We start from the raw sequence: 13,008 nt of genomic DNA, 5'->3' as shown, positions 1-13,008 counted from the left end.
AATGTTTCCGCCATCTGGGCAGTGGGGGCGAAGATGCGGCGCGGGAGGGGAAGGAGAGGCAGCCGAGGAGAGATGTGCCGCTTTACTCAGTGGAGAAAACATGGAGTAAAAATAGTAAAACTTTTAGAAAGGAGTAAAATTATACTCCGTTAGGCCAGATTGGGAATCGGCCAGGTGCTGGTTAGTGGAATAAAAAAGCTAAACATATTTCACTAACCGGTTATAGAGGATCGGTTAGAAATGCCCTAAGAGGGTAAAAAAAATGTTTCCGCCATCTGGAAACAAGTTATTCATCGATAGCTCAAAAAGATAGAACTGTACACATTCAGTTGGCAACGAAGATGGTACACCTCACCAAGAAGCTATGAAAAATGAAAAAGAAATGAAAGAATCACAACGCAAGCATTGCCCATTTTGCCCTCCACGCATGGAGGTGGACTCGCTCGTATGTCGTCTCCGTGTCATTGTATGATCTCGGCCGCCGATACCCGAGCAGCCGCCGCAAAGGCCGTGATGACAGCCAAGTTGGTGGCGGAGCAGAGCGAGAGGAGCGAGAGGGTTAGGGATTTGAGGGGGGGGACGCGGGTTAGGGATTTCAGGATGGGGAATTTTGAATTTTCATAGAAAACTCCTCCATGCAAGATTGGCCAAATCAGAACGGACTACGTGGCGGTCAACAGTTGGTTAAACCCATCATGTACGTGCTATAGTGACCGTATTTTCACGTCAAATCGTATTCACAGACCGTATTGAGCGTATTCTAGAGTTCGGTGACCGTATCGTGCTTCTGTCGCAACTATAGTAACCATGAATGTATTTATCTCTAAAAAAAGTCCCCCCAATCCTACACATTCAATTGACAACGAAACGTAGTACACCTCAACAAGAAGCTATAAAAAATGAAAAGGAAATGAAAGAATCGCAACGCATGCATTGCCCTTTTTGCCCTCCGCGCACGGAGGCGGGCTCGCTCGTTGTGTCCGTATCATTGGGTGATCTTGGCCACCGATACCCGAGCAGCCGCTGTCGGAGTAAATGACCACGGGTAGCCTAGCCGGCTCCCCCTGGTTCTTCTGAAAAAATTACGAGCCGATCCGGCCCTCAAGAATCCAAGACGTGGGGCCGCCTTCCCCTTGCCGGCTGTTTCCCAGGCCGACTATCGGAAGGCGGCCCGGCTTTAGTCCTCATGAAGAAAGCCGCGGGAGGGCTGGCTCCAAGAAGCCGGCCACGAGAAGGCCGACTCCAATAGGCCGGCCCCCACAAAGCGGTCAAGATCGTACCCTCGAAGTCTGCGTCCATATAACGGCAATGTGGCGGGGCGTGGCCACAGTAAAGCCCGCCACCCCCAAATCCCGGAGCACGTCTGGCACAGTGCGCCGTACGGGGTGGCCATGACCCGTCCGGCGCGACAATGTTGCCATGTTGACCCTGATGCCACCCACGACGGGCTGTCAGCGCGGCCCATGGGCGGTGGGCCTCTTCAGGCAGAGAGACACCCGAAGGCGGTCAGGCCTCCCCCAGTCGGCCCAAGACAGGGCCGGCTCCCCGCAGCCGGCTTGCCTCCTCCCTCGAAGGAGACACCCCATTAAGGAGACAAGACGCGGTGAGGCTACAGCGATCGCCCGCCAGGCGGCGCACTGTAGCCACGCCCACCTCGGCAAAGCCCTCGTCACCAGGTTGAGGCAACAGTAACCAGCCACCGACAAGGCCCTGGACGGTGGGGCCTGCCTGTCGACCAAGGAGCCGGCAGCCGGCGGGCCCCAGCAGCCGGCGCAGAAGCCGGCGAGCGTAGACACCGACGGCTGGGGCCCACGCCCAGCCGGATTACCATTGTACCCCCGGGGGGTGGGCCTATATAAACCCCCCGGGGCACCCATGCAAAGGGTTGATCTGAGCTAGTTTTAGACACCACATAGAGAGGAGAGGAGAGCAAGCCGTACCCTTCTTCTTCCTCTCGCCAAGCAGCTCAAGGAGCATATTGTAGCCACTCGTTCATCTAGTGATCATGCGGAGACCCCGCAGAGCAGTAGTAGGGGTGTTATCTCCACGGAGAGCCCCGAAGCTGGGTAAGATTCGCCGGCGTGCATGTCTTCGCCTCATCCCGCTTCCAGGCACCGGCGACGTCTTACTGGCTCCCACAATGATAAGCCACCCGTTGGCATATGTTGCACCTACCACCTGACATTTGGCGCCCACCATGGGGCCAGGTGCACCGTCGTCCGGAGACCTGTTCTGGACGGGAACCCTCTTCCTCCCCAGCGAGCGTAGCTAGCCCGGCACGCCCGATGGCGCTTGCCACGACGCGCTGCAAGGCGTCGCCAATGTCTGCGTAGCGAGCGGCCTCGCCAATCTCCTTGACGAGACCCTCATCTCCGACACGGCCTCGCTCGACGCTTTCCCCACCAACGTCACGATCTACAACGACCCTCTCCCCGGGCCGATGGCTGCTACAGCGCCACCGCCGAGGTGATGGTCATCGGCCACGTCGGCGCTTCTGGCGAGAACGCCCTCGACGCCCCGCATGCAGCGGTCCACGACTTGTCCATCCCCCTCCCGGTCGATGCCGGCGCCGAAGCACTGGAGGCTCGCCGCCTCGCCCTCCTCGCGGAGGGCCGGAAGTTGGCTTCCATGAGACGCCTCACCGAGGCCCACCAGCGCGAAGCCGACCGCGCCGCCTTTGGCACACCACCCCCAGGCGGGCCAAGCCGAGCCGGCGTTGTCAGACAGCGCGGCGCTGCCCTCAACGACACGCTAGGAGTCGACCGCCCAGTCTACGCCACTCCGCTCGAGAACCTGCGCGCCGCCCAGGCGGCCGTAGACGAGCTAGATGGACTGGGGGCCGAAGAACTCCTCCACATGACCAGACGCATCCAGCAACTAATCGACGCAGCCACATAGCGGCACGAAGCCGACGCCTATGCGGAAAGCCCTCCCCCGCGCCGAGAGCACGGCGCGATGTCCCGGACACCGACTGCGGGTAAAACCCGCGCGCGACACGAGAAGGAGCCGGCTGCCAGCCGAAGCCGAACCCGGACCTCCATCGAGCGAGACGCAGATGGCCGTCCCTGGGCCGTGGAGCGGCGGGGCAACCCACTTCCGCCTCCGCCTCGTGGGGAGAGATATCCCACCCCACCGCCTGTCACGCATCCGACTCTCAGCGGCCGACTAGGTCTCCGTGAAGGAGTCGGCGAGAACGACGCCCGCCATCGGATCGACCGCCTAGCGTGATCCCTGGCGCTAGAAGAAGAAGTTGATGTCGGCCCGCCTTGTTTCGGCCCCCGCATCCGCGACGAGCCTTTCCCCAAAGGGTTCTCGCTTCTAAGAGACACGCCCAAGTACAACGACTCCGTGAAGCCGGAAGATTGGTTGATCAACTACTTCACAGCGGTTCGCATAGCAAACGTCAACAGGCTGTTGGAAATATGCCCTAGAGGCAATAATAAAAGGATTATTATTATATTTCCTTGTTCATGATAATTGTCTTTATTCATGCTATAATTGTGTTATCCGGAAATCGTAATACATGTGTGAATAATAGACACCAACATGTCCCTAGTAAGCCTCTAGTTGACTAGCTCGTTGATCAACAGATAGTCATGGTTTCCTGACTATGGACATTGGATGTCATTGATACCGAGATCACATCATTAGGAGAATGATGTGATGGACAAGACCCAATTCTAAACATAGCACAAGATCATATAGTTCGTTTGCTAGAGTTTTCCAATGTCAAGTATCTTTTCCTTAGACCATGAGATCGTGTAACTCCCGGATACCGTAGGAGTGCTTTGGGTGTACCAAACGTCACAACGTAACTGGGTGACTATAAAGGTATACTACGGGTATCTCCGAAAGTGTCTGTTGGGTTGACATGGATCAAGACTGGGATTTGTCACTCCGTATGACGGAGAGGTATCACTGGGCCCACTCAGTAATGCATCATCATAATGAGCTCAAAGTGACCAAGTGTCTGGTCACGGGATCATGCATTACGGTACGAGTAAAGTGACTTGCCGGTAACGAGATTGAACGAGGTATAGGGATACCGATGATCGAATCTCGGGCAAGTAACATACCGATTGACGAAGGGAATTGTATGCGGGATTGATTGAATCCTCAACATCGTGGTTCATCCGATGAGATCATCGAGGAGCATGTGGGATCCAACATGGGTATCCAGATCCCGCTGTTGGTTATTGGCCGGAGAGTCGTCTCGGTCATGTCTACATGTCTCCCGAACCCGTAGGGTCTACACACTTAAGGTTCGGTGACGCTAGGGTTGTAGGGATATGTATATGCAGTAACCCGAATGTTGTTCGGAGTCCCGAATGAGATCCCGGACGTCATGAGGAGTTCCGGAATGGTCCGGAGGTAAAGAATTATATATAGGAAGTGCTATTTCGGCTATCGGGACAAGTTTCGGGGTCACCGATATTGTACCGGGACCACCGGAAGGGTCCCGGGGGGCCCACCGGGTGGGGCCACCTGCCCCGGGGGGCACATGGGCTGTAGGGGTGTGCGCCTTGGCCTATATGGGCCAAGGGCACCAGCCCCAAGAGGCCCATGCGCCAAGAGATAAGGAAAGGAAGAGTCCTAAAGGGGGAAGGCACCTCCTAGGTGCCTTGGGGAGGATGGACTCCTCCCTTGGCCGCCGCCCCCCTAGGATCCCTATATATAATGGGGGAAGGAGGGCCTCTCACTCCACGCCTTTGGTGCCTCCCTCTCCCTCTCCAACACCTCCTCCTCCTCCATAGAGCTTGGCGAAGCCCTGCTGGAGTACTGCAGCTCCACCACCACCACGCCGTCGTGCTGCTGCTGGATCCATCTTCCTCAACCTCTCCTTCCCCTTGCTGGATCAAGAAGGAGGAGACGTTATGCTGACCGTACGTGTGTTGAACGCGGAGGTGCCGTCCGTTCGGCGCTAGGATCTCCGGTGATTTGGATCACGTCGAGTACGCCTTCCTCATCCCCGTTCTTTGAACGCTTCCGCGCGTGATCTACAAAGGTATGTAGATGCAATCTGATCACTCATTGCTAGATGAACTCCTAGATGGATCTTGGTGAAACCGTAGAAATTTTTTGTTTTCTGCAACATTCCCCAACAGTGGCATCATGAGCTAGGTCTATGCATAGTTCTCTTGCACGAATAGAACACAATTTGTTGTGGGCGTTGATGTTGTCAACTTTCTTGCCGCTACTAGTCTTATCTTGCTTCAACGGTATTGTGGGATGAAGCGGCCCGGACCAACCTTACACGTACGCTTACGTGAGACCGGTTCCACCGACTAACATGCACAAGTTGCATAAGGTGGCTGGCGGGTGTCTGTCTCTCCCACTTTAGTTGGAGCGGATTCGATGAAAAGGGTCCTTATGAAGGGTAAATAGAAGTTGACAAATCACGTTGTGGCTTTAACGTAGGTAAGAAAACGTTCTAGCTAGAACCCTATTTCAGCCACGTAAAACTTGCAACAACAATTAGAGGACGTCTAACTTGTTTTTGCAGCAAGTGCTTTGTGATATGATATGGCCAAAGTTGTGATGAATGATGAATGATATATATGTGACGTATAAGTTGTTCATGCTATTGTAATAGGAATCACGACTTGCATGTCGATGAGTATGACAACCGGCAGGAGCCATAGGAGTTGTCTTTATTTTTTGTATGACCTGCGTGTCATTGAGAAACGCCATGTAAATTACTTTACTTTATTGCTAAACGCGTTAGCCATAGTAGTAGAAGTAATAGTTGGCGAGCAACTTCATGGAGACACGATGATGGAGATCATGATGATGGAGATCATGGTGTCATGCCGGTGACAAGATAATCATGGAGCCCCAAGATGGAGATCAAAGGAGCTATGTGATATTGGCCATATCATGTCACTTTTATTATTTGATTGCATGTGATGTTTATCATGTTTTTGCATCTTGTTTACTTAGAACGACGGTAGTAAATAAGATGATCCCTCATAATAATTTCAAGAAAGTGTTCCCCCTAACTGTGCACCGTTGCGACAGTTCGTTGTTTCGAAGCACCACGTGATGATCGGGTGTGATAGATTCTAACGTTCACATACAACGGGTGTAAGACAGATTTACACATGCAAACACTTAGGTTGACTTGACGAGCCTAGCATGTATAGACATGGCCTCGGAACACAAAAGACCGAAAGGTCGAGCATGAGTCGTATAGAAGATACGATCAACATGAAGGTGTTCACCGATGTTGACTAGTCCGTCTCACGTGATGATCGGACATGGCCTAGTTAACTCGGATCATGTTATACTTAGATTACAGGAGGGATGTCTATCTAAGTGGGAGTTCATTGAATAATTTGATTAGATGAACTTAATTATCATGAACTTAGTCTAAAATTATTACAATATGTCTTGTAGATCAAATGGCCAACGTAGTCCTCAACTTCAACGCGTTCCTAGAGAAAACCAAGCTGAACGATGGCAGCAACTACACGGACTGGGTCCGGAACCTGAGGATCATTCTCATAGCTGCCAAGAAAGATTATGTCCTACAAGCACCGCTGGGTGACGAACCTGTTCTCCCTGCAGAACAAGACGTTATGAATGCTTGGCAGGCACGTACCGATGACTACTCCCTCGTTCAGTGCGGCATGCTTTACAGCTTAGAGCCGGGGCTCCAAAAGCGTTTTGAGAGACACGGAGCATATGAGATGTTCGAAGAGCTGAAAATGGTTTTCCAAGCTCATGCCCGGGTCGAGAGATATGAAGTCTCCGACAAATTCTTCAGCTGTAAGATGGAGGAAAACAGTTCTGTCAGTGAGCACATACTCACTATGTCTGGGTTGCATAACCGCTTGATTCAGCTGGGAGTTAATCTCTCGGATGACGCGGTCATTGACAGAATCCTTCAGTCGCTTCCACCGAGCTACAAGAGCTTTGTGATGAACTTCAATATGCAGGGGATGGAAAAGACCATTCTTGAAGTATTTGCAATGCTCAAATCAGCAGAGGTAGAAGTCAAAAAGGAACATCAAGTGTTGATGGTGAATAAAACCACTAAGTTCAAGAAGGGAAAGGGTAAGAAAGCTTTCAAGAAGGACGGCAAGGGAGTTGCCGCGCCCGGCAAACAAGCTGCCGGGAAGAAGCCAAAGAATGGACCCAAGCCCGAGACTGAGTGCTTTTATTGCAAGGAAAGTGGTCACTGGAAGCGGAACTGCCCCAAATATTTAGCAGACAAGAAGGCCGGCAAAACGAAAGGTATATCTGATATACATGTAATTGATGTGTACCTTACCAGTACTCGTAGTAGCTCCTGGGTATTTGATACCGGTGCAGTTGCTCACATTTGTAACTCAAAGCAGGAGTTGCGGAATAAGCGGAGACTGGCGAAGGACGAGGTGACGATGCGCGTCGAGAATGGTTCCAAGGTCGATGTGATCGCCGTCGGCACGCTACCTCTACATTTACCTACGGGATTAGTTTTGAACCTCAATAATTGTTATTTAGTGCCAAATTTGAGCATGAACATTGTATCAGGATCTCGTTTAATACGAGATGGCTACTCATTTAAATCTGAGAATAATGGTTGTTCTATTTATATGAGAGATATGTTTTATGGTCATGCTCCGATGGTGAATGGTTTATTCTTAATGAATCTCGAGCGTAATGCTACACATATTCATAGTGTGAATACCAAAAGATGTAAGATTGATAATGATAGTCCCACCTACTTGTGGCACTGCCGCCTTGGTCACATAGGCGTCAAACGCATGAAGAAGCTGCATGCAGATGGACTTTTAGAGTCTCTTGATTACGAATCATTTGACACGTGCGAACCATGCCTCATGGGTAAAATGACCAAGACTCCGTTCTCAGGAACAATGGAGCGAGCAACCAACTTATTGGAAATCATACATACTGATGTGTGCGGTCCAATGAGCGTTGAGGTTCGCGGTGGCTATTGTTATGTTCTCACCCTCACTGATGACTTGAGTAGATATGGGTATGTCTACTTAATGAAACACAAGTCTGAAACCTTTGAAAAGTTCAAGGAATTTCAGAGTGAGGTTGAGAATCAACGTGATAGGAAAATCAAGTTCCTGCGATCGAATCGTGGAGGAGAATACTTGAGTCACGAGTTTGGCACACACTTAAGAAAATGTGGAATAGTTTCACAACTCACGCCGCCTGGAACACCTCAGCGTAATGGTGTGTCCGAACGACGTAATCGCACTCTATTAGATATGGTGCGATCTATGATGTCTCTTACCGATTTACCGCTATCTTTTTGGGGCTATGCTTTAGAGAATGCCGCATTCACTTTAAATAGGGCTCCGTCGAAATCCGTTGAGATGACACCGTATGGATTATGGTTTGGGAAGAAACCTAAGCTGTCGTTTCTAAAAGTTTGGGGATGCGATGCTTATGTCAAGAAACTTCAACCTGAAAAGCTCGAACCCAAGTCGGAAAAATGCGTCTTCATAGGATACCCTAAAGAAACTATTGGGTACACCTTCTACCTTAGATCCGAAGGCAAGATCTTTGTGCCAAGAACGGATCCTTTCTAGAGAAGGAGTTTCTCTCGAAAGAAGTAAGTGGGAGGAAAGTAGAACTTGATGAAGTATTACCTCTTGAACCGGAAAATGGCGCAACTCAAGAAAATGTTCCTAAGGTGCCTGCACCAACTAGAGAGGAAGTTAATGATGATGATCAAGATACTTCTGATCAAGCTCCTACTGAAATTCGAAGGTCCACAAGGACACATTCCGCACCAGAGTGGTACGGCAACCCTGTCTTGGAAATCATGTTGTTAGACAACGGTGAACCTTCGAACTATGAAGAAGCGATGGCAGGCCCGCATTCCGACAAATGGCTGGAAGCCATGAAATCCGAGATAGGATCCATGTATGAAAACGAAGTATGGACTTTGACTGACTTGCCCGTAGAGCGGCGAGCCATAGAAAATAAATGAATCTTTAAGAAGAAGACAGACGCGGATGGTAATGTGACCATCTATAAAGCTCGGCCTGTCGCTAAGGGTTATCGACAAGTTCAAGGGATTGACTACGATGAGACTTTCTCGCCGGTAGCGAAGCTGAAGTCCATCCGAATCATGTTAGCAATTGCCGCATTCTATGATTATGAAATATGGCAAATGGACGTCAAAACGACATTCCTCAATGGTTTCCTTAAGGAAGAATTGTATATGATGCAGCCGGAAGGTTTTGTCGATCCTAAGTATGCTGACAAGGTGTGCAAGCTCCAACGCTCGATTTATGGGCTGGTGCAAGCATCTCGGAGTTGGAACATTCGCTTTGATGAGATGATCAAAGCGTTTGGGTTTATGCAGACTTATGGAGAAGCCTGTGTTTACAAGAAAGTGAGTGGGAGCTCTGTAGCATTTCTCATATTATATGTAGATGACATACTTTTGATGGGAAATGATATAGAGCTTTTGGACAGCATTAAGGCCTACTTGAATAAGAGTTTTTCAATGAAGGACCTTGGAGAAGCTGCTTATATATTAGGCATCAAGATCTACAGAGATAGATCAAGACGCCTCATAGGTCTTTCACAAAGCACATACCTTGATAAGATATTGAAGAAGTTCAATATGGATCAGTCTAAGAAGGGGTTCTTGCCTGTGTTGCAAGGTGTGAAATTGAGCTCAGCTCAATGTCCGACCACGGCAGAAGATATAGAAGAGATGAGTGTCATCCCCTATGCCTCAGCCATAGGTTCTATTATGTATGCCATGCTGTGTACCAGACCTGATGTAAACCTTGCCGTAAGTTTGGTAGGAAGGTACCAAAGTAATCCTGGCAAGGAACACTGGACATCGGTCAAGAATATCCTGAAGTACCTGAAAAGGACTAAGGAAATGTTTCTCGTTTATGGAGGTGACAAAGAGCTTGTCGTAAAAGGTTACGTCGACGCTAGCTTCGACACAGATCTGGATGACTCTAAGTCACAAACGGATACGTGTATATTTTGAATGGTGGGGCAGTAAGCTGGTGCAGTTGCAAGCAGAGCGTCGTGGCGGGATCTACACGTGAAGCGGAGTACATGGCAGCCTCGGAGGCAGCGCATGAAGCAATTTGGGTGAAGGAGTTCATCACTGACCTAGGAGTCATACCCAATGCGTCGGGGCCGATCAAGCTCTTCTGTGACAACACTGGAGCTATTGCTCTTGCCAAGGAGCCTAGGTTTCACAAGAAGACAAGGCACATCAAGCGTCGCTTCAACTCCATTCGTGAAAATGTTCAAGATGGAGACGTAGATATTTGTAAAGTACATACGAACCTGAATGTAGCAGATCCGTTGACTAAACCTCTCCCTAGAGCAAAACATGATCAACACCAGAATTTCATGGGTGTTCGATTCATCACAATGTAACTAGATTATTGACTCTAGTGCAAGTGGGAGACTGTTGGAAATATGCCCTAGAGGCAATAATAAAAGGATTATTATTATATTTCCTTATTCATGATAATTGTCTTTATTCATGCTATAATTGTGTTATCCGGAAATCGTAATACATGTGTGAATAATAGACACCAACATGTCCCTAGTAAGCCTCTAGTTGACTAGCTCGTTGATCAACATATAGTCATGGTTTCCTGACTATGGACATTGGATGTCATTGATACCGAGATCACATCATTAGGAGAATGATGTGATGGACAAGACCCAATCCTAAACATAGCACAAGATCATATAGTTCGTTTGCTAGAGTTTTCCAATGTCAAGTATCTTTTCCTTAGACCATGAGATCGTGTAACTCCCGGATACCGTAGGAGTGCTTTGGGTGTACCAAACGTCACAACGTAACTGGGTGACTATAAAGGTATACTACGAGTATCTTCGAAAGTGTCTGTTGGGTTGACATGGATCAAGACTGGGATTTGTCACTCCGTATGACGGAGAGGTATCACTGGGCCCACTCGGTAATGCATCATCATAATGAGCTCAAAGTGACCAAGTGTCTGGTCACGGGATCATGCATTACGGTACGAGTAAAGTGACTTGCCGGTAACGAGATTGAACGAGGTATAGGGATACCGACGATCGAATCTCGGGCAAGTAACATACCGATTGACGAAGGGAATTGTATGCGGGATTGATTGAATCCTCGACATCGTGGTTCATCCGATGAGATCATCGAGGAGCATGTGGGAGCCAACATGGGTATCCAGATCTCGTTTTTGGTTATTGGCCGGAGAGTCGTCTCGGTCATGTCTACATGTCTCCCAAACCCGTAGGGTCTACGCACTTAAGGTTCGGTGACGCTAGGGTTATAGGGATATGTATATGCAGTAACCCAAATGTTGTTCGGAGTCCCGAATGAGATCCCGGACGTCACGAGGAGTTCCAGAATGGTCCAGAGGTAAAGAATTATATATAGGAAATGCTATTTCGGCTATCGGGACAAGTTTCGGGGTCACCGGTATTGTACCGTGACCACCGGAAGGGTCCCGGGGGGCCCACCAGGTGGGGCCACCTGCCCCTGGGGGCCACATGGGCTGTAGGGGTGTGCGCCTTGGCCTATATGGGCCAAGGGCACCAGCCCCAAGAGGCCCATGCACCAAGAGATAAGGAAAGGAAGAGTCCTAAAGGGGGAAGGCACCTCCTAGGTGCCTTGGGGAGGATGGACTCCTCCCTTGGCCGCCGCCCCCCTAGGCTCCCTATATATAATGGGGGAAGGAGGGCCTCTCACCCCACGCCTTTGGTGCCTCCCTCTTCCTCTCCAACACCTCCTCCTCCTCCATAGAGCTTGGCGAAGCCCTGCCGGAGTACTGCAGCTCCACCACCACCACGCCGTCGTGCTACTGCTGGAGCCATCTTCCTCAACCTCTCCTTCCCCTTGCTGGATCAAGAAGGAGGAGACGTTACGCTGACCGTACGTGTGTTGAACGCGGAGGTGCCGTCTGTTCGGCGCTAGGATCTCCGGTGATTTGGATCACGTCGATTACGCCTTCCTCATCCCCGTTCTTTGAACGCTTCCGCGCGTGATCTACAAAGGTATGTAGATGCAATCCGATCACTCATTGCTAGATGAACTCCTAGATGGATCTTGGTGAAACCGTAGAAATTTTTTGTTTTCTGCAACGTTCCCCAACACAGGCGTGTTGCCGTGAAGTACGTGCCCCTCATGCTGCAAGGCACGGCGCGGACCTGGCTCAATAGCCTCAGGCCCTACAGCATCAACAGTTGGTTAGACTTCACAGAAGCCTTCGTCCGCAACTTCACCAGCACCTACAAGCGGGCTCTCAAGCCCAGACAGCTCTCCTTGTGCGTACAAGGCCCTGCCGAGTCCACTCGCGACTACCTCACGCGTTGGGCCGAGCTCCGCAACTCTTGTGAAGGGGTGCACGAGGTGCAAGCCATAGAATACTTCACCGCCGGATGCCGAGAAGGCACCCTCCTTAAGCACAAGCTCCTCTGCGACGAGCCGACTACCCTCGACGAGCTTCTGGTCATAGCGGACAAGTACGCCACCGCCGACTCCTCAATGAAGACTGAACTCCGGGTAGATGCGTCCGGGAAGGTAATCAACCCGGCGCCCAAGACGCCGGCTGGGGACTCCGGCCGACGCCCGTACCAAAACGACCACAAGCGCAAGGGCCCCGTGCCGCTCTCCACCAGTCGGCAGGTGGCCACAGTCGAAGACGAGCGGCCCGAAGGGCGGCCCGCGCCCAAGAAGCAGAAGGGCGGCAGGCCGGCTTGGCAGACGGCTTTCTCCTACGAGCAAACTCTCGACGCCCCGTGCAAGTTCCACAGCGGCGCGAAGCCGTCCAACCACACAACCTGGAAGTGCCACTGGCTCACCCGAATCTCCAAAGGCGAAGGGCTCGCGCCGCCTCCGCCTGCTGGTCTGCCGCCTCCTGCTCCGCAGCTGCCGACCACTCGGCCAGCAGTCAGAGCTGTGCACGATGAGTTCCCCGACGAGCATGCCGCCTATGTCGTCTTTACAAGCCAGCCCGAAGGCCGGCGTAGCAGACGCCGAGAGCACCAAGAAGTCAACATGGT

Source organism: Triticum dicoccoides, chromosome 6A (assembly GCF_002162155.2).
Source record: "Triticum dicoccoides isolate Atlit2015 ecotype Zavitan chromosome 6A, WEW_v2.0, whole genome shotgun sequence".
NCBI lineage: Eukaryota > Viridiplantae > Streptophyta > Magnoliopsida > Poales > Poaceae > Triticum > Triticum dicoccoides.
The sequence above is the reverse complement of the archived record's forward strand: the minus strand, read 5'-3'. Positions refer to the sequence as shown.